General features: G+C 49.3%; 1 protein-coding gene across 2 annotated transcripts in view; it reads right to left on the reverse strand.

Annotated features, from left to right (window-relative positions):
• Window positions 1–23,623, reverse strand: part of Il34 (interleukin 34) — a 58,094-nt gene extending 34,471 nt beyond the window's left edge. The window contains exon 1 of one of the 2 annotated variants that reach the window (XM_006974101.4): window positions 23,441–23,623. The gene's annotated coding sequence lies outside the window, so the exon portion shown is untranslated. Of the gene's footprint in view, window positions 1–23,432 lie in introns of both variants that reach the window. The other variant, XM_015992934.3, reaches the window with a different exon arrangement.
• Window positions 23,624–24,478: the final 855 nt, after the last annotated feature.

A 24,478-nucleotide genomic window follows, 5' to 3' on the forward strand; every position in this document is an offset into this window, starting at 1 on the left:
GGGATGAATTCCAAACAGATGAAATTCTGAATGTAAAATAACAGAAGAAAACCCAAGGCACAATACTGTCGTCTGAAAGTGAGGAAGGCGTTTGTATCTAAGATTAAACATTTTAAAGTCATCAAGGAAGAGTCTTTGACAGCCTAAAAAATAGAATTTGTGCAGGATGGACTGACCGAGATGGCTCAGCTGTTAAAGGCGCTTGCTGCCAAGCCTGGCAACTTCTGTTTGATCCCCGGAACCTACAGGATGGAAGGAGAGAAGGGACTTCTGCAAGTTGTCCTCTGACCTCCACATGCCCTCTGTGGCAAGCACACACCCCTACCAATGAAAAATAAAGAAGTATGTTTTTTCTTTAATAGCTGTGGGTGCAGGGGTGTGGGGACAGGACTTGCAGTAAGTTCCTGCCCAGCTTTCTGCCCGTGAAATATACCTAACACATTTTTCTCTTTTTGAAGAAAAAGAAGTCGGTAGGTGGTAGCACCTGCCTTTCATCCCAGCACTTAGGAGACAGAGGCAGGAGAATCTCTGTGAGTTTGAGGCCAACTGCTCTGTAGAGTGAGTTCCAGGACAGCCAGAGCTACACAGAGAAACCCTGTTTCAAACAAACAAACAAAAAAAAAGAACCAGAAATGCTACAGTGGATGCAACTGTATCCAAGATGAAAAGCTAATCCCTGAGATGTAAACAGCTCCTAGCACTAAAGGAGAAAAGCCAATAAATACTTCTAATTTTGAAATAAGCAAAGGCCTTGAGTAAGACAGCATACATGATGCTTTGGGTTAGCTCCCTGGCATGGCATAAACTGGACACATTAGTGCCAATCTATGAGCCCAACAACTGTGCAGTGGAATAGGGGGAATAATTCACACCCAGGTGTAAAAGACTAGTAGGTAAGGATCAGAAGTTCAAGGTCATCTTTGGCTATATGATGTGCACAGTGAGTTCCAAGCAGGGTACATAAGAGCCTATCTGGAGAGAGACAGAGCTGGGGGGTGTGTGTGGGGGTCATTAGATTTTCATCTGAGATTCCAGATGTTCCCTCCTGTCCTCTTCCCATTGGTTTGTGGCTGTAGTCTCTGGAGATGCATACTGGGTGGAAGGCTAACAAAGGAGAGATGCCATCTATGCAACCACGGAGAAACAGTCATCCGTGCCAGGGTAAGACTCTTTGGTGACACAGCTGTTTTGTATCACCCATGGGGTCACCCATGATCCTGTAAATATCTCTCACCCGTGCTCCTGTGAGCCCTAATTTCTCATCTACGTGCCTGTAAATAAGCCTGATAAACCCACTGGCTCATCAAGCCAGACTTGGATGAGTCATCTCTTCGAGCTATCTTTCGTGGACCATCTGAGGTGAATATGCCTCATGCTCATGCCACCTCAGAAGCTAACACAACAGACAGCCATCAAGAAAATGCCAGCTGGGTGGTGGTGACGCACGCCTTTAATCCCTGCACTCAGGAGACAGAGGCAGGTGGATCTCTGCATCCAAGCCAACCTGGTCTACAGAGCAAATTCCAGGACAGCCAGGGCTACACAGAGAAACCCTGTCTCAAAACAAAAACAAACAAACAAACAAAAAAACCACCACCACCACCACCACCACCACCACCAAAAAAGTCAGAAATAGTATTTAAAGCACTAATTAAGTTCCTTTCATAACACAATGGAAGGCCATACCAAGTTGTCGTTCGTATATCAGATTGGTGCAGAGCCAGCGCCCTGGCAACAGAGACCATTGATGTGGCAAAATGGTAATTTCTCTTCCAAAGCTGATACAGCTGCAGTTTGGTGCTTACTTTGTGGAGGAGACGTTGGCAGCCTCTCTCGGAATTGCTAAAGCAGGTACCCAGCAATCAGCCCCATGTCTGGGAAGCCACCCCACACGTGTAATCCACACCTGCAGAAAGCCACATGGGCAAGGTTCTTCTTCACGCTTTCTGATGACAGACTGAGAACTCAACGCTGAAAACCCAAATGTTCACCACACAGGAGCACAGTGCATTATTCTCACTAAAATGAAGCACATGACCGTGTGGATTCTTGCTGCAGACTCTGTGCAGCAGAGCCAAGCACTTTATAATATTTAGATACGTGTTTGTATGTACTTAAAAAGAGTCTGTGTTAGGATAATTCACACTCAAGAGTGGGAGACTGGCGGCAGCTCAGAACTTTCTCACAAGCGATGCATCTTCAGGAGAAGATAGTCCAAGCCACTGGGGTGGTTCAGCCCCTTAAGGTATTTGCTACCGGGCTTGATGACCCGACTTCTCTCTCCAACACCCACGAGAGATGGCTCAGTGGTTGAGAGAGCTTGCTGCTCTTGCCGAGGATCTGAGTTCAGTTCCCAGCACCCACTCCAGGTAACTTACAAGCACTTGTAATGTTAGTGTCATGGAATCTGAGGGCCTCTTCTTGCCTCTAGGGGCACTTGTACTCATGTGCATATTCCCCCACACAGACATACTCATGTTCACCTAATTAAAATTAAACACATTAAGATATCAAAAATAAAACTTGATCTTTGTTAACTCAAGTAAGTCTACAGTTTTCTACAATTTCATTTTTCTTCTTTAAATTCATTGCTAGTTATAGTTATGTGTATGTATGTGGTGGGTGTCTGGGTGCAGGTGCCTGGAGAGGCCAGAGACTTTGGATCCCCCTGGAGCTGAACTTATAGGTGTTTGTGATCCACCTGATGTGTGTGTGCTAGAAATCAAACCCAGGTCCTCGGGAAGAGCAATATGTGCTCTCACGGCTGAGCCGTCTCTCCAGCGCGTAAGTCTGCAATTTGATGGAAATAATTCTGTCATTTAATAGACATTTTGTCGTCATCGTAAAGTAAGATAAAAGAAGTTCTGGGGAGCAAATCTTAAGACACCAACAGAGGACAGGATTCCTCGGCTATCTCATGGGTCAGAAGCAACAATCTAAAACCAGCTACCTGGCAGGGGCAGGGACTGAGTGGTTATGGGATGTTTGTGGGAAGAGAACTTCCCACCATTGTTCTTTAGTGTGTGGTTTAAACCACACAAATCTATTACCTAATCAAAATATTAAATAGGGAAAGAGACAAGTTCACGAGCTCCTAAGCCTTGGTCGGTACCCACAATACCTATCTGGTTCCTGTTCTCATTTGTCATTAGAAAAATCTGTCATCAGATAACGCTAAACACTCCCTAGCAGTTTTATTAGCTGTAATAGCTCACTGACGCCCACTAGATACATCTTACATGGATATTAGCGCTGGGACAGCTCAGCCTCTGGTAAACCTCGGCTTCCCCTTGGGCAGAGCAACACTGTAGGCCAGCTGGGAAGTGTAGGTGCAGGGGCCCATGGGAAAGCCACCCCAAACTTGCCCTGCCGCATATCTGCAACACTGTCTCCAAGGGGGAGAGCGGAGACATGAAGGCTGCTGGGGCTTGCTGGCTTCCAGCCCATCAGGCAAAACTCCAGTTCCGGGTTCAGGGAGGGACCCTGCTTCAAAGAACAGGTGTCGAGTGATAGAAGAGCTCACCTGGCACCTTCTTCTGGCCCTATAGATAAGGGAATCTTCACACACACTCCCTCCCGTGCATACACATGGACACGCGCCCACAAATAAACAAGGGCTGGCAAGATGGCTCAGTGGGTAAAGGCACCTGATGCCAAGCCTGATGCCTTGAGTTCGATCCTGGGGCCCCCCTGGTAAAAGGAGAGGACCAGCTCCTGCAGATTAACCTCCACACACGCCATGCAAAAACCAAAATCCTTGCCAGGCATTGGTGGCACACACTTTTGATCCCAGTGCTTAGGAGGGAGAGGCAGGTGGCTCTCTGTGAGTTCAAGGCCAGCCTGGTCTATATAGCTGGTTCCAGGACAGCAAAACTTCATCGGGCTTAGGGGGGTCCCTGAGATAGGTACCAGGTAATGTGTACCTGTAGTTCCAGCTGCTCAGGAGGCCAAGGCAGGAAGATTGCAAGGTCAGTCAGCCTTGGCACCTTCGTGAGACTGTCTGAAAATAATTTTTGTAGGAGAGCTGGGGGCTCAGTTGGTAGAATATTTGCTCAGTATACATGAAGTCCTGGGTTGGGTTCCCGGCATCACATAAACTGGGCATGGAGGTGCCTGTCTGTAATTCCCAGCATTTGACAGGTAGCAATAGGAGGATCAGAAGATCAAGGTTATCCTCAGCTACAGAGCAAGAGCCAGGCCAGCCTGGGCTACATGCAATCCACTATCAAAGAAAAGTGGGGGGGGGGCAGGGGCCAGGGCTTTAGCTCAATGAAAGAGCACTCACTAGCATTCACAAGGCCCTGGGTCCCATCCAGAGCACTGTAAATAGATGAAGAAAACCCTCTGAGAGGCTATGTGAAGGCAGGGCCCAGGGATGCTCTTCAGGGTGTCTGAGGCCCAAGGACTTGAGTGTCCAGCAAGTACCCATTGTGGCAGGTACTGCTGGTGTGCCAGCATGCACCATCAGAGCCCAGATCCAGGCCATTGAACTCTGGCTGTTTTACAGGTGAAAAAAACCAGGCTCGGGGGAAAGCAAGCTACTTGCCAAGGCCACTTGGACAGTGACAGCAGGCTATGCAGAGTGGCTGCCAGCTCTTGGAACACTGGTCCTGCCTCCAGCCCTGATATAAATTTGTCTGAGCCGGGATGTGACGCCAAAGCTCTAGAACAGTGGTTCTCCACCTTCCTAATACCGTCCCTCATGCTGTGGTGACCCTCAACCTATAATCACTTCGTTGCTCCTTCATAACTGTAATTTTGCTGCTGTCAGGAGTTGTAAATGTCTGATACACAGGATATCTGATATGCAGCCCTGTAAGAGGGTCGTTCGACCCCCAAAGGGGTCACGATTCACAGGTTGAGAACCACGGCTCTAGACGACAACCAGGAGATTCACGGCATCTGGTGCAGCAGGAAGTTTCACCCAAACCACCAGGCTGCACTTTTGCTTCATTTCTTGGTGGGCTTTGAGATGGGGTCTCGCTGTGTTCCCCAGACTGACCATGAACTCCTACACTAAGGTGATCCTCCTGCCTCAGGCTCCGAAGGAGCTGGAACTACAGGTAATGTCACTGCACTCGACCAAGCTGTTCATTTTTTTTCTTTTTTCTTTCGAGACAGGGTTTCTCTGTGTAGCTTTGCGCCTTTCCTGGAACTCACTTGGTAGCCCAGGCTGGCCTTGAACTCACAGAGATCGGCCTGGCTCTGCCTCCTGAGTGCTGGGATTAAAGGCGTGCGCCACCACCGCCAGGCTTAAGCTGTTCATTTTTTGTTTGACTGCTTTTTGAGATATAATTACATTTCCCCCTTCGCTTTCCTCCCTCCAAACCCTCCCATAAACCCTTCCTGCTCTCCTTCAAACTCATGGTTTCCTTTCTCATTGATTGTTATTGCACACACACACACACACACACACACACACAAATCACACACACACACACACACACACATACACACACACACACACACACACACACTCCTAAATATAACCTACTCGGTCCATATAATGCTACCTGCACATGTGTTTTCAGGGCTGACCATTTTGGCAGTGGACAACCAATTGTGTCCTCTTCCCTGGGGAAGACCACTTCTCCCGTTCCCAGCTTCCCTCAGTTGCCCACAGTTCTTTGGGTAGGGTTGAGGTCTCATGGGTTCCCCCCCCCCCATCCACTTTGGCATGTCCATTGGTGAGCTGTTTATTTTTTTACAAATGTATTTTGGACAAAATGAATTCCGTAGCTGAGTCACCTTCTTGTCCAGAGATGCGCACCTCTGACAGGCCCAGCTGTAAGACTCTCAGGAAAACAGCAAGTGTGTGCCTGACTGTGGGCAGCAGAGTCGGAGGGAAGCTGATACAGAGAAGCCCTCCTTGAAGCAGTGGGGGCTGGACTTGGCAGGGAGAGGGGATTTGGTGGATGCTACTTCTTCCTTCCAGGTCCACATGTATTCCTTCATAACTGACCTCTAAACCCACAAAAGCGTAGGCCAGTGAGGAAGCTTATCAGGTAAAGGCACTTGCCACCGAGCCTGGTGACCTGAGTTCAATCCCAGGGACCCAGATGGTGGAAGGAGAGAGCAGACCCTCACAGATGGTTCTCTGAGCTCCGCATATGCGCCGTGACAAACATGGGTGCAAACAAACAAACAAACAAACAAACAAACAAAAATGTAATTTGCCGGTCGGTGGTGGTGCACGCCTTTAATCCCAGCACTCGGGAGGCAGAGCCAGGCGGATCTCTATGAGTTCAAGGCCAGCCTGGGCTACCAAGTGAGTCCCAGGAAAGGCGCAAAGCTACACAGAGAAACCCTGTCTCGAAAAACCAAAAAAAAAAAAAAAAAAGAAAAAGAAAAAAGAAAAAAGAAAAAAAGAAAAACACAAGGGCAAAAACACTGTAAAGGAAAAAAGACGACTGTCCTGCTTTCTAGACAATTCTATCCTTTATGTGGAAACTCCTAAGGAGTGTATAAAACCATAAACCTAATCAGTGTGTTCAGCAAGGCTGCAGGACACAAAAGAACCACACAAAAATATAAAATAAAAATAGTTTAAGTTAGGCAGGGTGACATGTGCCTGTAATCCTGGCACCTGGGGCATGGAGGCAGGTGGATCAGCTCAATGTCGCCCTTAGCCACATAGTGTTTGAGACCAGCCCGAGGCACATTAGGCCTTGTCTTTTTAAAAAGGACATGCCAGGGTTGGTGAGAAGGCTCGGTGTGTAAGGACACCTGCCACCAAACCTGCCAACCTGAGTTTCCCCCGAGACCCACTTAATGAAAGAGAGAACCGAACTTCCAGAGTGGTCCTCTGTCTTCCTTCTGTGGCATACAGTCCCCAACCCCACCACACCAAGGGGCTGGAGAGTCAGCCCAGCAGTTAAGAGTACATATTGCTCTTGCAGAGGACCTGGACTCAGTTCCCAGAACCCACATGGCGGCACACAATTGTCTGTAACTCCAGTTCCAGAGGATCAAATGCCCTCCTTTGGCCTCTGTAGACGCTACATACACATGATGCACAGACATACATGCATGCACATAAAATAAAACACACAAAAAAAATCGACTGTATTTCAAGATTCCAGAAACAAAAAGCCAGAAACAACGGCACTGTCCATCAGGAGATAAATGGGTTAAAAAAAAAAAAAAGATGTATTCATATAATGGAATACTACTCGATAATGAAGAGTCAATTATTAATTAGTATGTACAGTAGCACAAAAGAATCTTAGATAAATCATATGCATTGATAGAAACCAGACCCCTCAAAAGAAAGAACACCCTCTATAAAATATTAATTCTAAACCAGAAAATGCAAACTTGTCTATTGCAACAGAAAATAGGTTAATTGCTATTTACAGATGGGGCGGAGGGATGAATCGGGCCTGAAGAAAGTCTGGCAATGACTGACATGTCCCTTATCTTTTTACCCCATCTTCTCCATTCCCTCTTCTCCCTCCCTTCTCCTCATCTTGATTATAACGTACATATTCAAAATGGAACATGATATTCCAGTTTTTGTGGTTTACTTTGTAGCCACTTTACTTCTATATTTTGGGATTTAAATGAATTTTCTAGACTTTGTTTCTATTTTGTTCTTTTAGAATTCGAAAGGACTCACCTATAATCTACTTGAATATGGAGGGTATTGAATCAAGATCTTGTGCTTGAGAGGAGAAACTTCTTAGCCTCCCCTGGGGGGCGGTGTCTCTATTTTCAAAGAAGCCCCAAAAGGCTCTCATTCCCACAGGGACAGACAGCTTTCCATGCATCCAGGAGCACTGGGAGTCAGGCCCCCATCTTGCCACGGCTGAGCAGCCTTTGGTACCTTCTGCACTGGTACAGGAACCTCCTCCTTTCCCCACCAGCAAAGAAGTCACACTCACCTGTTCACTTGTATGAACACGCACACACACTTACGCAGGTGCCCACCGGCACACACTCTTGAACACACACAAACATATATACACACACACTGCACACACACACTCTCCCATCAGCCCTTGAGCCACACAGCTGCCAATCCTGTCTGCCCCGGCCTGCCAGCCCCTGCTCTCCTCTCTTAACCTGCCCAAGGGTCCTACACACGCACCCTGCACCTCATCTTGGCCGGGCTAGGAGCAGCTTCATGGCGCACCTTGCCCGGCACCCCCTTCCTCTCCACAGCTCTTTCTCCTTCCCCTTCCTCTTCTCTCCCTGCCGCCCCTTCCTCCTCATTTCTCTGCAGTCCACCCGGCACAGCAGACCAGATGCCTGCCGGGGACTTGGACTGAGATGGTCACTTTTCCATCACTAAAGGAATGTTCCTGGAGGGGAAAACGGAGAAGTGGAATTCCTGGTGAACAGAGCAGCTTTGTTTCCTGTTTGCTGGGGTATCCTCCCTGCCCCCAGCATGCACAGGTGGGTTTGGCTTTAACACTTGTTGACTTTGGGTTCATAGCTCACTCCTCCGTGGATGCGGCTGGGAGCACCACACCCTCACCCAGCCCCAGGCCTGGCCCTCTCATTTCAGCTCTGGGCTGGGTTGGGTTGGCTCTGTGATATTCTCAAAGCCACGGAATTGATCACCCCTTCAGGTTCACATCTCCAGATCCTGCTGGAACAAGAGCCTCCCCAGACTCCAGGCCCCTAACTCTGAGCAACGAATGCTAAAGAGCCTGCTGGTGAGGAATAGGGTGGCTTTCCTACTCTCCTGTATCTGCGCTGGCAGCTGTGAGGGAATGCAGTTGTGGTCCCTGAGCCCCAGGCCAAGTGGATGGGAAGGTCTGGGCCCCTGGCTGGGAAGCAGCCCCAGCCTCCTCACTCTTCTCTCTCCTTCTCACTCTCGCTCCTGCCTGCCCTGGTTACAGGCAGCCTCCCATCCTATCCCACGCTTTTCTTCGAAGAGGCCATGAAGTCCCCATTTCACTCTGAGCAGCAGAGAGAAAGCCTGTTACTCTATGTGTCTTGTCTTTGAGCAAAGTGTCTCTCGTGTGCCCAGGGGGTTGGCACACAAAGATGGAAAACTCTGAACCTAGCAGCTGGCACTGGTGGGAACGCCAAATTATGGTGAGCAAGAAGCCAAGGGGGAGAGAGAGGTAGTTCTACGAGTCTGAACAGGCATGGAGAGGGAGGAGGTGGAGAGGGGGGAGACGGAGGAGGTGGAGAGGGGGGAGAGGGAGGAGGTGGAGAGGGGGCCTCACAGATAGAAACCAGCTAGTAGAAGGCTTGTCTAGCTGTCCAAAGCTGTGGGTTCCATCCTCAGCACTGCACACACCAGCCACGGCGGTGCGTACCTCTAGTCCCAACGCTTGGGTCGTAGAGGCAAGAGACTCAGCAATTGAAGGTCAGCTCAAATACATAGCCGGTAAGAGACCCGCCTGGGCTGCATGAGATCCTGTCTCAAAACAAAACAACAACGCAAAGCCAAGAAATGGCCACTCACCTCCTTCCTTCCATAGACCACCCATGAGAATCTATGAGATGACAGAGAAAAAAAAAATTGAAAAAGCCCAATTCTTCCAGAGGGATAGTGGAAACTGATTTTTCTTAACATGGAACCCAGCCTACAGAAGAGGGTTGTTCCAGAACTTTCAAAAGCGCTTGTCAGCAGGGTCAGTGATCTACAGGTTCTGTCACCCCTCAGCAGAGGTTAAGGTGACCAGCAGATGGACTTTACCAGCTAGATCCCCCTTCCCAACCTCCTGCCTCCTTACAGCTGAAGACCTGCATGCACCAAGCTTCAGTCCTAAAGTGGAGGGGGGGCAACATGAAATCACCTTCCTCTGTTCCCTATCATGGTTCTCCTAGCATTTGTGTGCTTTCTTCCAGAGACTTCTCTGTGTACGTCCCCTGAGCTTCCTGTTACCACACCAGAGCACCTCCCTGCCTCCGAGGGTAGCACACTGCACCTGCATGTGGTGCGTGGAATGGCAGGGCGCCCTGACACAGCCACCCGGAGACTCAGCAAGGCTTTGCAGAGCTGACCTCCATGGCTTATCATCCTAATGATCCGGAGGCTGAAGCAGGAGAATGGCTACAAATATGAGGCCAGCCTGGCTGCATTAGTGAGTTCCAGGTCAGCTGGACTACAGCGGATACAGTGTCTAAAACAACAACGACCAAAATCAAAATAATCTTTATAGATGCCATTCAATGAGATGCGGCCAGATGAGCATGTAATCAAACAAACTCCAGGGACTGGTGTCCTCATTAGAGAAGAGGTACACATGGATAAAAGGCTGTCTGATAACAGAGATCATTCAGAGTGATAGGCAGCAAGCCCAGATTGCCACGCATTTGTTAGAAAGGCTCCTCCTTTGGAACTCTCAGAAGTGTGAGCCTGCTGATAGCCTGTTTCCAGGGCTTTCATTTCCAGAACTGGGAGAGAGAGGGAAAATGTCTGCTGTGAGTTAACAGAATGCTGATTCATACCTCGCTCAGTCAGTCTATCTGGGCATCTGTGATCCCGCCTCCCTTTCCTGCCAGCTGCTAAGTACACCACTGTATAGAGTCTGCCTCCTGTTAGCAATTGTTAGCTCTTTGCAATTGTTTCTTTTTTTAGGTATTTAATTTTTTTATTACGTCTATTCATTTATTTAAGTGTGTTTGCACGCACACACATGTGCATGCACATGCTTGCTGTGGCATGTATGTGGAGGTCAGGGGACAGCTCATGGGAGTAGGTTCTCTCCCTCCACCATGTGGATTCAAGCCATCAGCTCTCCAGGCTTGACAGCAATCACCTCTGCCCACTTGGCCCTCTCACCAGCCCCCTTTGCAGTGACTTGTATCTCAGTCTTATACAAGCTACGTGGCAGTGACTGTCCGCACAGACCTGGCTCCCATCAGGAAGCAGAAGTCCTGGGCCAGGGATCCGGAAGTACATTGGGTGCAATTAAGTGTCTAAAATCTAATGCAACACTCATCTGAGGAGATCAGCACGATTTATGTTTTGACAAGCAGCCCGGAGAGTTGTTTTCATTGGCTCACTCTCTTGCTTTTTATTGCTTTTGTGTGTTGTTGTTCATGTTCCAAATTAACGGGAGTGAGCCGTCACAAGGGAAACCGTGCCTGGACTTTCCTGTGGTATCACTACAATGCAACAATGTTATCTTTGCTGTTGTTTTGAGACAGGGTCTTACTATGAGGTCCAAGCTGGCCTGGGACACAGTGTGTAACCCAGCCTGGCTGCCGTCTCAGTATTCTCCTGCCTCTGTCTCTGTGCTGGGGCTATAGGACCGCATCCAGGTATAATGCAATGATATTTTTAAAAAATCATTTTATTGCCGGGCGGTGGTGGCGGATCACTGTGAGTTCAAGGCCAGCCTGGGTTACCAAGTGAGTTCCAGGAAAGGCGCAAAGCTACACAGAGAAACCCTGTCTCAAAAAAAAAAAAAAAAAAAAAAATTATTGCTGGGTGGTGGTGGCACACACCTTTAATCTCAGCACTCGGGCAGAGCTCTGTGAGTTTGAGGCTAGCCTGGTCTACAGAGCGAGCTCCAGGACAGGCACCAAAAACTACACAGAGAAACCCTGTCTTGAAAAACAAAACAAAACAAAAAATCATTGTATTTTTTGTTTTTAGGGTTGTTTGTTTGTTTGTTTTGTGGGTTGCATGTTTTGCCTGTGTGTGTCTGTGCACTATGTGTGTGCCTGGTGCCTGTGGAGGTCAGAAGAAGGTCGAATCCCTGGAACTGGAGTCACACAACAAACAAGTGGGGAACCATTAAACTTAAGTAGATACGAGATCGCAGAACTCCAGCTGACAGCGCTACAGTGCAGGGAGAGGCCGAGGCAAAAGGGGAAGCTCACATTCCCGACACAGCCGGCTGAAGAGCCAGGAGAAGGAAGGAAAGAAGGAGGGAGGGAGGGAGGGAGGGAGGGAGGGAGGGAAGGAGGGAGGGAGGGAAGGAGAGAGGAGGGAAGGAGGAATGAAGGAAGGAAGTCCTAGAGGAGAGCAAATCCAAATCGGCTGAATTATGTAAATCTGCACACACACACACACACACACACACACACACACACACACACACACACATTGGGGGTTTTGTTTTGCTTTCTTTTCTAGAGTCAGGATCAAACAGCTCAGACTAACCTCCAACTTACTATATAGCCAAGGATGACCTTGAACTCCTGATCTTCCTGCCTCTGTCCCCCAAGTGCTGGGATTACAGGTAAGTGCTACCGTGTCCATGTTTTTATTACTGTTTTTCGTTTTCGGTTCTGGGGATTGCACCCAGGGCCTTACACACACCGGGCAAGTGTTCTGCCACTGAGCTCATCCCCAGCCTTGACTCGCTTTTAAAGAAAGCTGGCTGACAGGCAGGGCACAAGTCCTCATGTACCTCTAACACCTAGCTCAGCCTCCTCCTCCTCTCTCCTCCTCCTCCCCTCCCCCTCCTCTTCCTCCCGACAGCCATGCCTCCTCACAAGGCTGGGTCAAGAGTTCAGAACTATAACACCATTGTGAGAGTAAGCGACGATGTGCCTACACCATTTCCACGGAGAGAAAGGAGTGCCTTTCTCTCACCCCCCAGGAGGGGCGTGGCAATGAGCGAGACCAAGCGGCAGCCTCGCCAGGGAGGCAGCCCATGAAGCCACTGTCTTGCCCATAGGGAAATACGGGAAAACACCTGGCTGGGGTCCAGCCTCAGCTGGTCCAGCTGGTCTGCAGCCTATGCCTCATCAGTCACCGGCGCCTGGGACAGCCCCTCCAGGGAAGCCATTGGGAAGACTACCGAGCGTGCCACCCAGTGCAGGGGGAGAAAAGAGCCTGAAGAGAGAGGGGTACCACCACCACCTTCACCCACTGTGGGACCTTGGAGGAGCCCCTAAGCAGCTTCTCCATCCATCGTAAAGTATCCCTCCCAAAGGCGCACCCAGGGCAGTGAGGAGGCCACAGGAAGAATGAAAGGGAAGGCCTGCATGTGTGCAATTCCACAGCCAGTGACCCTTGGACCTAAAGCACACCATTAGACCCTTGGAGGCCGCAGGCAACAGAGATCTTCAGGTCAGTTTCCTCGTCTGCAGTACCAACACCCCACTTCACCTGATGGGCTCCCCGAGTCCTGCACCGGTGTCTGTCGGAGGCCTTGCTCCCTGCCTGGCACAGAAGCACGGAGAAGCTCCCCTGAGGCTGCAGTCCCAGCTCATAGCAGCATTCTAGATAAACCACACGGTCCCTGCCTGGACCTCCTCCATTTGCAGCTGTGGACATCATAGTCACCCTGCCTGAGAGCTGAGTCAGAGGAGGCCACTGACTCACCGCCATTAAGATGATACAATGGTGGTCTTGGCATCCAGAGAGGTGGGCTCCAAATATATAGTTACCAAAGAGACAGAATGAACTGAACTCAACCCTATGGGCAGGACTTTGAGCCTTGGAAGAAAGTTATTCCGAAGGGTCCCCACTCATTCTTTTTCTCTTTTGAGACAGTCTCTTGTAGCCCAGCCTAGCCTTAAACTCACCACATAACCAAGACCTTGAACTTCTGATCGTCCAGCCTCTACCTCCAGAGTGCTGGGATTACAGGCATGCACCTAATGCCAGTTTCTTCAGTGCTGAAGATCAAACCCAGGGTTTCATGCATGCTGGGCAAGCATGCTACCAACTGAGCTGCATCCTAACCTGGGAGGTGTCCATTTAATGGGAGAGGGTGGCTCCTGGTCAAGATCATCGTTGCCATCAGATCCTGTAACACCAAACAGGCTGAGCCTAGCTCTCAGAGGCTAGGCTCATCAGCACCCACTAATGGTGTGAAGCCAGCCAGGCTGGAAGCGGGCAGGGCTGACTTTGCAGTCAAGGATGAAGGTGGACTATGGCAGCTGGCTTCACACCTAGCAGAACGTTGGGACCTGAACAGGATGCCAGGGGCACGAGCAGCCAGCTTGGGAGAGGTGGACAGGATCTTCTGCCCAGCAGCGAGAGTGCCAGCCCGTGTGTGAGTTCAAATCCCACATACCAGCTGTTGGCTGCCTCAGGCTGCAGCTTATCCCTGGGCCTGGTTGGTTCTCAGGTAGCCCCTGTGGCATGGATGAAGAGAGGATTTGAGATTGGGCCGTTTACATTAGCGATGGGCGTGGCCCAGAGTGACCTGCAGCAGCTGTTACTGCTGTCATTGTGTGTAAGGCTGGGGTCAAGGTTGTCTCCAACGGCCCCAGACCTGGGTCCCTCTGTGCACACGCTTGTCCTTGCCTGGACTGATCACATCAGCAAGGCACAGAGCCCCTGGGACACCCTGGCTTTGTCCTCCCGTCCTGTGGGAATTTCCTCTGCAGCTCACCAGCCTCTCCTGGCTTGCTTCCACTGACAGGGAACTCACCAGCCATGAGGCAGCCTGCTCCACACACAGACAGTTTAGTACACATGGTCTCCACCCTGCTAACTGCCCCTCAGAAAGTCAGCTTTCTTGCCAGGGACTCTCCAATATGTGGAATCAACACACTCATAAATGCTAGGAATTCCCTGAATAGGGCCCCAGTCACTCCTCCAGGAAGGCTCTCCTGAACCCGTCTCTCCCATCCAGTTCTGAGCAGCTGCTGAAGACTGAGCAACTCTTCAGTGCCCAGGTCTGCAATGCCACTTGCTGCGGGAAGCTTGTTTTCTACAGACCTAGCACAAATGTTCATGTGTATTGCCCAACTCAATACCCAACAGAATCCCTATGAGAAGTTTTTTGTGGGGGGAAAAAAAAACGCTAAGCCTGGCAGTGGTGGTGCATGCCTTCCAGAACTCAGGAGGCAGAGGTAAGCAGATAGATCTCTGTGAGTTCGAGACCAGCCTGGTCTACAAGTGAGTTCCAGGATGGCCTGGGCTGTTACACAGAGACTGCCCCCCCCAAAAAAAAAAACAACAACAACCTGAGAGCTGGAAATGCAGCTCAGCCAGTGGAGTGCTTGGGGCCAAGCACAAAGCCCCTGGGGTCGATCCTTGGCACTGTGTAGACTGGGCACGGTGGTCCAGAGGACCCCAGCGCTTGGCAGGTGGAGGCGGGAAGATCAGCATTCGAGACGATCAGCAGTGTGTCTCACTTGAATCATTTCAGTGCACAGTTCAGTAGCATTGAGCATTCATAGTGTTGTGCAACCCCCTTCCCCACCCATCTCCAGAACGTTCTTAGCTTGCAAAACTGAAACTCTGTCTGTCTCCACTCCCTCATCCTCTCAGTTCCTGACCTTCCGCTTTCTGTGGAAACACATCATACAGTTTTATCCTTTTTATTGGGCTTAGTTTCACTTAGTGTGATGTCCTCAAGGCTCATCCATGTGGAAGCATGTGACTGCATTTTCTTTTTTTCTTTCTTTCCTTTTTTTTTGAGACAGGGTTTCTCTATGGGACTCAGTCTGTAGACCAGGCTGGCCTCAAACTCACAGCGATCTGCCTCCCAAGTGCTGGGATTAAAGGCGTGCGCCATCACCTCCTCCTGGCCCATTTTCTTCCTTTTGAAGCCTGAATAGTATTTCTCTGTACAGATATGTCCCATTTGGCTTATCCATTGCCCTCTGTATGGTAGCCTGCTTTCTTATATTTTTGGTTGTGAGCCTAGTCTTTAACGGCTGAGCCATCTCTCCAGCCCGGTAGCCTGCTTTCTACCTCTTGGCTAATAGAAATGTGAACACAGTGTGAATATGGTTGTATAACTACCTCTTGGAGACCCTGCTTCTAATTCATTGCAGCACATATCCCGATGTGGAATTACTGGATATGGTAATTCTCCCTTTGTTTGAGGAATGGCCAATGTTCCCTTGTACTGCCAACAGTGTACAAGCTTCCAGTTTCTCCCTGTCATTCTCTCTCCCCCTCTCTCTGGCAGCCATCTTAATAGCCATAGGTAGTCTGGAGATTCGCCATTTTCGGTCCATTGTACGGCTCCATGTTAAGGGGCTGCAGACAGCAGATGAAAAGACCATTGTTCAAGCCCAAGGCTGTCCTGCCGCTGTCCAGTTTTCTCTCCCATCCTCACTGCCCAACTGGTCAGTGAGCACTGTGAGGCTTTACCAGAGTCCAAGCTCCGTTCAGGGCCTGCCAGACCGGAGAGGAGCTGGCCGCATCCGAGGAAAGTGTTCCCAGGAAGTGAGACTAACTCCAGGCCCTAGATTTCCCCGACCAAGGCAACCCTGAAGCTCACACGTGAGCCCAGGCCTGCCTCTTGGGCAGGTGGGAGCTGGGCCTCAGGCTTAGTCACCTGATGGGCCAGCAGTTGCCAGGTGAACCCTGGACTATCGTTTGGTAGGAGGGCAAGCTGTCATGCAGATTCTAGAACCTAGCAGGGTCGCTGGGGCGGCCTGAGTGATGGGACAGTTCGAGGCCAACCAGGCATATCCATCCATTCCACACCCCTGCCTTCTCGCCTCCCACCTGCACGATCATGGCCAAGCTGGAGCCATCTGGGCCCCATTTCCTCCTTTGTGGAGTGGGGGTGACTTGCTGTGGCTTTGCAAGGAGCCCTGAGTGCCACAAGGCTCAGCACCAAACCCCGCCCACCACAGCCGCCTTCTCCCACGCTGCCCTTGCCGGTCCCGGTCCCACACTACCAGCTCACATGTATTTTATGTCTGGCCCTTGCCACTCTGTCCCTTCCCACTGGAGACTGGCAGAGGCTTGAGATTAAGGGACCAGTCTTCTATGTGACTCCTTTGAAGACAAACACATTTGGTATCCAAGTTCCAGTCGGCTTTGTAAAGATAAAACATTAATTATTTGGGGGAAATAAAGCCAGACACACAGATATGTACCACGGTGCTGTTTAGAACACAGTGGTTTGGAGTACTCTAAATACATCCACCTGAAGGATGACCGAGCTCTACATTCACAGACATCTCCATAACACAGCGTCAGCGAGAGAAAGAGACAAACTGTAAGGAGAGGTGTGACGAGTGAGTGACCTGGGGGTCTGCACAGGCCAACTCTCACTGATCCAAACATGGTTACCTAACTGCAGCCTTGGTAAGAACGCCGAAGAGTCTGGGAGAAACATCCAGCATGTTGGGCTCCATCTCAGGATGAGAACCCTTTTTTCTTCTTTCTTTCTTTTTGTTTGTTTGTTTGTTTGTTGAGACAGGGTTTCTCTGTGTAGTTTTGGTGCCTGTCCTGGATCTCGCTCTGTAGAGTGCTGGGATTAAAGGCTTGTGCTGTGCGCTGGGGGGGGGGGGGCTCTAGAACCCACATTTTAATTCCCTGGTGACAATCAGTCTTAGAACTCAGGAGCCTGAGGCAGGAGGAAGGTGAATTCAGAGGCCAGCCTAGATTTTCTTGTATATTTCTGAATTAGCATTTTTAAAATGATTCCATTTATTTAGTGCGCGCGCGCACGTGTGTGTGTGTGTGTGTGTGTGTGTGTGTGTGTGTGTGTGTGTGTGTGTAGAGAGAGAGAGAGAGAGAGAGAGGCAACCTGCAGCAGTCTGGGACTGAACTCAGATCCTCGGGCCTAGAGGAAGCATCTCTACCCTATGAGACATCTTACCAGCCCTGGACTGGTATTTCTTATAATCACATATAATAAAAAACAGTAAAGATGATAAGAGTCTTAAGAAATGTGAGATTGAAAACTATCTCCTAGGAGGAAAGAAAAGAAAGTGTTTCCTGGCTTTGGACTTGGTGGTTATTTCTCAGAAAGGATACCAAAAATTGCAGGCAGCAGGAGCTGGCTCAGTGGCCAAGAGCACTGATTATTCTTCCAGAGGACCTGGGTGTGATTCCCAGCCTCCACATGTTGGCTCACAGCTGTCTGTAACTCTAGACCTGGAGGATCAGATGTCCGCTTTTGGCCTCTGTGGGCATTGCAGGCATGTGGTGCACAGTCTTGCATACAGGTAAAACACCACCCTTACTCATTAAAAAAAATAATAATAATGCAGGTAGCAAAAGCAGAAACAGCCAAGTGAAATTACATAGTTTGTGCATCAACTGGCATGGAATTAACTTGGATAAAGAAATAAGAATAATTTTTAAATTAAAGAATGAAGCTGAGTAGTGGTGGCTTCCCAGAACTCGAGAGGCAGAGGCAGGTGGGTCTCTATGAGTTCGAGGCCAGCCTGATCTATAGAGTGAGTTCCAGGACAGTCAAGGCTACACAGAGAAACTCTGTCTCAAAAAACAAACAAACAAACAAACAAAAAATGTTAAAAATGAATTTAAAAAATGTGGTGTGTGTGTGTGTGTGTGTGTGTGTGTGTGTGTGTGTGTGTGTGTGTGTGTGTAAAAGTTTGAGCATGTTAGCCGGGCGGTGGTGGCGCACGCCTTTAATCCCAGCACTCGGGAGGCAGAGGCAGGCGGATCTCTGTGAGTTCGAGGCCAGCCTGGGCTACCAAGTGAGTCCCAGGAAAGGCGCAAAGCTACACAGAGAAACCCTGTCTCGAAAAAACCAAAAAAAAAAAAAAAAAAAAAAAAAAAAAGTTTGAGCATGCAGGACACAACCAACAGAATGAAAGATAATTTACAGAGTGAAGAAAATATGTATGACTCTAGCTGATAAGGGGTTAATACCTAGAATTATAAAGAATTCCTCCCAATACCAACCTAAACAACTTAATTAGAACATGGCAAAGAACTTGCATAGTTTGCTAAAGATCATACACAAATAGCATGCATATGAAAATGGAAACATAAATAAAAGCCTCTCTGAGACACTAACACATCCATTAGGGTGGCTATTATCAACAATGACTTCCAGAAAATAAACTTCCATAAGGATGTGGAGACATGGGGCTCTTGAGCAGTGTGTGGTGGTGCCTCAAAAAATTGAAAATAGAATTAGATAAGGTCCAGCAAAAGAGCTAAAAGTGAGCCGGGCGGTGGTGGCGCACGCCTTTAATCCCAGCACTCGGGAGGCAGAGCCAGGCGGATCTCTGTGAGTTCGAGGCCAGCCTGGGCTACCAAGTGAGCTCCAGGAAAGGCGCAAAGCTACGCAGAGAAACCCTGTCTCAAAAAACCAAAAAAAAAAAAAAAAAAAAAAAAAAAAGAGCTAAAAGTGAGGACTGGATGGGAAGTTCAAGTCACCCATGTTCATAGTGACTTTATTCACTATAGCCAAGGATGGACGCAGTACAGAGCCTATGGACAGATGAATAGATGAGCAAAAATGTATATGTATATGTATATACATGCATATGTATATATACAGTGGAATGCCATTCAGCTTGAACAAGGAAGAGAACCGTGCCACATTTCTGCATCGTGGAGAAACGTTGAGGACATTTTGCTAAGTGAAATGCACCATTCACTGCAACTTCAATTACAGGAGTGGTCAAAATCAGAGAGAGAAAGTGGAAAGGTGGTCACTGGGAGCTGGGGAGAGGGGCTGGGGGGTTTTTCAGTAGGTAGGGTTTCTGCTTTGCAAGATCAGTTACATGACAGTATGTGTACATTCACCACCACTACAGAACTGGAGAAACGATGGAGATGGTGAAAAACTGTCTGCAAAGAGACACCAAGGCCACAGGGAAATCAGAAGACAAGGCGGCAGGGGCATGCTGGCTGATGAAGATGAAGAAGGGTTGATGTGCTGGAAGGAGGGGATAACTGAGAGGCTGTGAGTAGCCAGGCCAGACCGGAGGCTGGGTTCTGGCTGTGGAAGTTTGTATGGCCTTGTATGACCTTGTGCTGTGAAAGCTGATAGGTCAATACCCCAGAAAGCTTTAAAGTGGGGGATGATCTTGCCCTGTAGCTGCCAGGAAGTCCCCATCTGTCTGACTTTTCAAGCTCATCACCACCAGAACCTTCCTAATTAAAGCCATGTCCCAACACAGGCACATCCCCATCCTGGAAAGGGTCCCAAGGGCAGCCTGCATCTAGAACTTGGAAGCCTCTGCAAAGCTTAAGAGGCAGATTCCCAGGCCAAGTACAGCTCAGGTCCCAAGAGATGCCCTATAGTTGAGGGACATGGCTCTCACACACAACCATGCATGACCCCAGAACACAGAACTCCCTTGAGATTGTTCCAGGCCTGGGGACCAGAGTTCTCAGATTTCCAGATTCAGGGAACAAACTGCTCTTTCAGACATGATGTCTCCCAAAGCCAAGTCAGGGAGCTCCAGGACAGAGCAGTCTCAGGAGCAGGGGTTTAGAGTGGAGACTGTAGCGGCTGTGGCTTCCAGAGATCTTCTAAAGACTTCCAGAAGAGCTGTAAGAAACCTCCTTGTCCCAGGCTGTCATCCAAAGAGACCCATGTGCTCTGGTGAAGGGACTGGAATCAGATCTCCAGAGTCCCAGGACCCAAGTCTCAGGCCAGGCCTCCTCAGGCTCCCACTCTCCATAGCTCTTTATCTTGGGTGTCGCCAAAGCCCGAGAGGTATGGTAGACAGCTAGACACATTCCAGGGCCCTAATACCATCCCACTCTTGGGTGTTGCCAAAGCTCGAGGTATGGTGGAAAGCTAGATGCATTCCAGGCCCCAATACCATCCCACACCTGGAAGCTGTCAGCACAGGATCTCAGGGAGGTCAAGATGCAACTCTCACTTCACCGGTGTGTTTCAGTGTGGCTCCCATTGACCCATCTCATGTCTTCCCCTGCCCCTTCTCCCTTGCCCGGCTTGGAAGTCCACCAGAACTCGTCATCCTAACCCAAACTCACCCAGTGTTAGTCCTCACTGCCCCGGTTCCTTGCTCCTGGTCTCTGCTGATCAGCTGCTATGCGTTCTTTAGCTTAGAGCTTTCCTCAAGACCAAAGGACAGGATCATGGTCCCTGATTTCTACATACAAGCTACATGCCTATTTCCAAAGCAGAAGAGCCCCTGCCTACCTTGGGTTCCCAGCCCTATGACCAGCTACCCTCCTAAGTTTGTTGACTGAGAAAACAAATGCATTTTTCTACCTGTCTCTGTTGTTTATTCTGGTACCTTCCTCAAAGCATTGACGATAAAAGGCTAACTAGTAGATGTTTACTTGTGTTGACTCATGCCAACTGTGCATAGGTGTTCACATTTCCATGTCACAGATAAGGCACCCGAGTGTGTGTAGTGATGGCCCATGGCCTCCCAGATGGAGCATGTGGTGCAAAGTGCAGTGAGATCCATCCAGCTTAACTGGCTGCAGAGCCAAGGCTCACTGTGCTGCATGCACCTCATGTATACCTTGCAATGCACCACAGCAGCTGCGGCATGGGGACCAGATGAGGCACCTACAGACTTGCTGGGATTCCTCGATGCTCTGAGATCATGTGGGCCTGTGCTGCAGAAGGTGGCTGAAATAGTGCTGTGGTTTGAACGAGATGTCTGTCCACCATAAGTCTTGGGCATTTGAATACTTGACCCTCAGTTGGTGGGAATATTAGGAAAGATGAGGAGGTGTGGTCTCAGTGGAGGAAGTATGTCACTAAAAGTGGGCTCCAGAGTTTCTAGTTAGTGAGTTCTCAGCCTCCTGCTCGCAGATCTAGATTCGAGCTCCCAGCAGCTGCTCAAGCCGCCTGCTACCATTCCTTTGTCCCACCATTATAAATTCTAATATCCCAGGAACATAAGCCCAGTTAAATTCATAACTTCAACTTGTAAGTTGCTTTAGTCACGGTATTTTACCACAATAGAATTACCACAAACAATAGAAAAGTAACTAATACAGAAGTGAAGGATAACATTTCTGAGCTGAAGTGAAGGGAGGCCAGAGCCTGGGGTCATCCAAAGGGGGTTTGACCCTGACAACCAATTCTTCTGGCCCCAGGACAGACAAGAGTTCAATTAAAAAAATAAGTCCTCTGTCAGCTACCAAGCCTGTTCAGAGGGCTGGGAAGAACGTGCCCTTCCCAGACCTTCTCATCCTGCTCAGCTTGGTAATGGCTCAGGGGACAGTCCCAGGCAGGAAGAGCCCTTTGGATGCTTCTGGATCATGAGATATACTAGACAAGCCATACAGAGACTACCTCTGTCTCCCAATCCCCCAAGAAACTTCCTAACATCTGTTTTACATTCAAATCAAGGTACAACGAACATTACTAGGTGAGAGTTCAAGATCAGCCAGCCATGTGCATACAAACCAAGCTATTAAACACTATACAGCACTGCTCCCAATTCTTTCCTGAAAAACCCCCTGAGAGCAAAAGTCCCCACTCACCCTATCATAGCATCAAGGGACCAGAAATGAATAACTATGTCCGGTAATTCCTGTGACGGGGCTAACCCACGTGCACCGTGAGCAGCATCACAAAAATGTCCTTGCCCTTTGCCCCAAGTATTCATTCTGGGCGGAGAATAAGCTCTGGGGAGCGGGGGGGGGGGGGGGGGGGGGGGGGGAAAGAACAGTGACGCTAAAAAGGCCAAAAAGAAGCTAATTCCACAGTCCTCCATGGAAGCTGAGTCCCCAAAACATCTAGAAACAATTGAGCAGCACAGAGAACGAAGGCACTGTGAGGTAGGTTTGCCACTGTGGCAAACACCACATCGATCTTTAAAATGACCGGTAGACCAGGCATAGAGGCAGACGCAGGCAGAGTTTGAAGCTAGCCTGGTCTACATAGTGAGTTCTAGGACAGCCAGGGCTACACAGTAAGACCCTGTCTAAAAAAAAAAAAGGCCGAGTGTGAGACCAGAACTTTCATTATAAGTTCAGGAGCCCTGGTTCACCTGTGCCTTCTCCACGTCCATGTCGCAATGTCACGGCCCAAGAACCGTCTTATGTGTCATTCCTTAGTCACTGCCCACCTTTCCTCGAGACAGGGTCTCCCACCGGCTTGGAACGAGCAGAGCAGGCTAGACTGCCCAGCCAGTAAGCCCCACGCTCCACCGGTCCCCACCTCCCCGGCACTGGGTTACAAACAGGCCGCCATGCCCAGCGTTTCTTCCCACGGTCTCTAGGGAAAGAACCCAGCTCTTCAGTGCCTGCAAGCACTTTCCTGACTGAGCTCTCTCTCCAGCCCCATGTTTTCCTTTCATTTAAAGATTCTTCTCTCTCTCTCTCTCTCTCTCTCTCTCTCTCTCTCTCTCTCTCTCTCTCTCTCTCTCTCTCTTTTGAGGCTGGTCTTGAACTTGCTAAGTAGCCAAGGATGACTAATTCTCCCACCTCTACTTCCCACATGCTGGGATTACAGGTGTGTGTCGCCTGTAATCTCAATTAATTTTTGACTAGGAGGTTCATACAAGTAATAATAATTCATGCAGACAGCACATTAAAGTGTACAGACAGACCTAAGGCAATCTGCAATTCCCAGGAAGCCAAAACCAATTCAGAATGTGGGTTTGTCCACTGACAAAACTCAGACAGGAACACAGGGAAGTTAATCTCATAGCTACGTGGCTCTGTTTTTCTCCAGCAAGGCTGTTAAAGCGAAGGCTAAAAACTGAAACCCCATAGCAGATCGTTCACACCATTTCAGAGCTTCTTAGGCAGCGCCCTCGTCCTCAACTCTGGCTCAAGCCTCTGACTTGAAAGAGAGTGAAGCAGCAGTTAAACTGGTGAGGAAAAGGCATCCATCAGTGACTGGGAGAGAGCAGCCATGTGAAAGCAAGCCCCAAATGCTGTTTACCTGCTCACCTGCCAGGATGTGGGCTTCTACGGATCGCCGGGAGCTTTACGCTGCTCAGGGCCTGGAGCAGGTGCCTTTAGCTATGGCAGTAAATGTCATGTGGGAGAGGCTGTGATGGCCCCTCAGCCCACAATCCAGTTTTCCCGTCAGAGGGTGGGGAACGCAAGCTACAGCAGCTCAGACTTGATTCTAGAACGGGAGCCAGCAAGGGCTGGGTGGGGCGGGGCCATGTGGCCTCAGCCTGTCTTGGAGTGTGGAGTAGGAGGAAGCCTCAGACACAGCCAAGGCAAGGGGACAGCCTTGAGGGTGAGCAAGAGCAAGGGGGTGTCTTTAGAATCCAAGCCCTAGTTTTTATGTATATTGGACTGTTTTTTAGGGACAATTCCTGGTCCTCTCCAGAATACTTGGACTCAGACAAGATTCTCATTATAAAACTGAATATAGCTAATGGTGGCTAGGTGAGTTTGTTGGGGCCTCAATTGCTGAGGAGCTAGTCAACCCATCTACAGACAGGAGCCTGAGCTCAGGATGGTGTGTTTACCCAAGAATCCACAGTTGGTTATTGAGGTCTAACCACAAAGCTGGAGACAGCCCTCGTGGAAACCTCTGGAGTCTCTGAGCCACACCTGCAGGCAGCCACTTTTGCTCACCTGCTGATGGTGACTAGGCTGAGTGGCCCTATGTGGCAGGGACAGTACCTCTTTCTTTGCTAACTTTCTATAACAAACTTTTTCCTTTTTAAAATAGGATCTCAATGTAGCCCAGGCTAGCTTCAAACTTGCTACGTAACTCAAGCTGGCCTAGTTTTGCTTTGGAGTGCTGATTATAGGTGTGTGCCACACTTCCCTCATTTTATGACTCTATTTGGAAGTTAGGGATGGTTATCCCCATCTCTCAAAGGATCCTCAGTTCCTCCACCACTAGACATCACAATGGGGGTGCTGGTCAGTTGAAAGCATCAGGTTATCAACAAGGGAGGGAGGTAACCATGCTTTCAACATGAACATAGAATCTCTCAGTAAGGGCCGCTCAATTAACATCTGACT

The sequence above is a fragment of the Peromyscus maniculatus genome, chromosome 5 (genome assembly GCF_049852395.1).
Source record: "Peromyscus maniculatus bairdii isolate BWxNUB_F1_BW_parent chromosome 5, HU_Pman_BW_mat_3.1, whole genome shotgun sequence".
In the NCBI taxonomy this organism is placed as follows: Eukaryota; Metazoa; Chordata; class Mammalia; order Rodentia; family Cricetidae; genus Peromyscus; species Peromyscus maniculatus.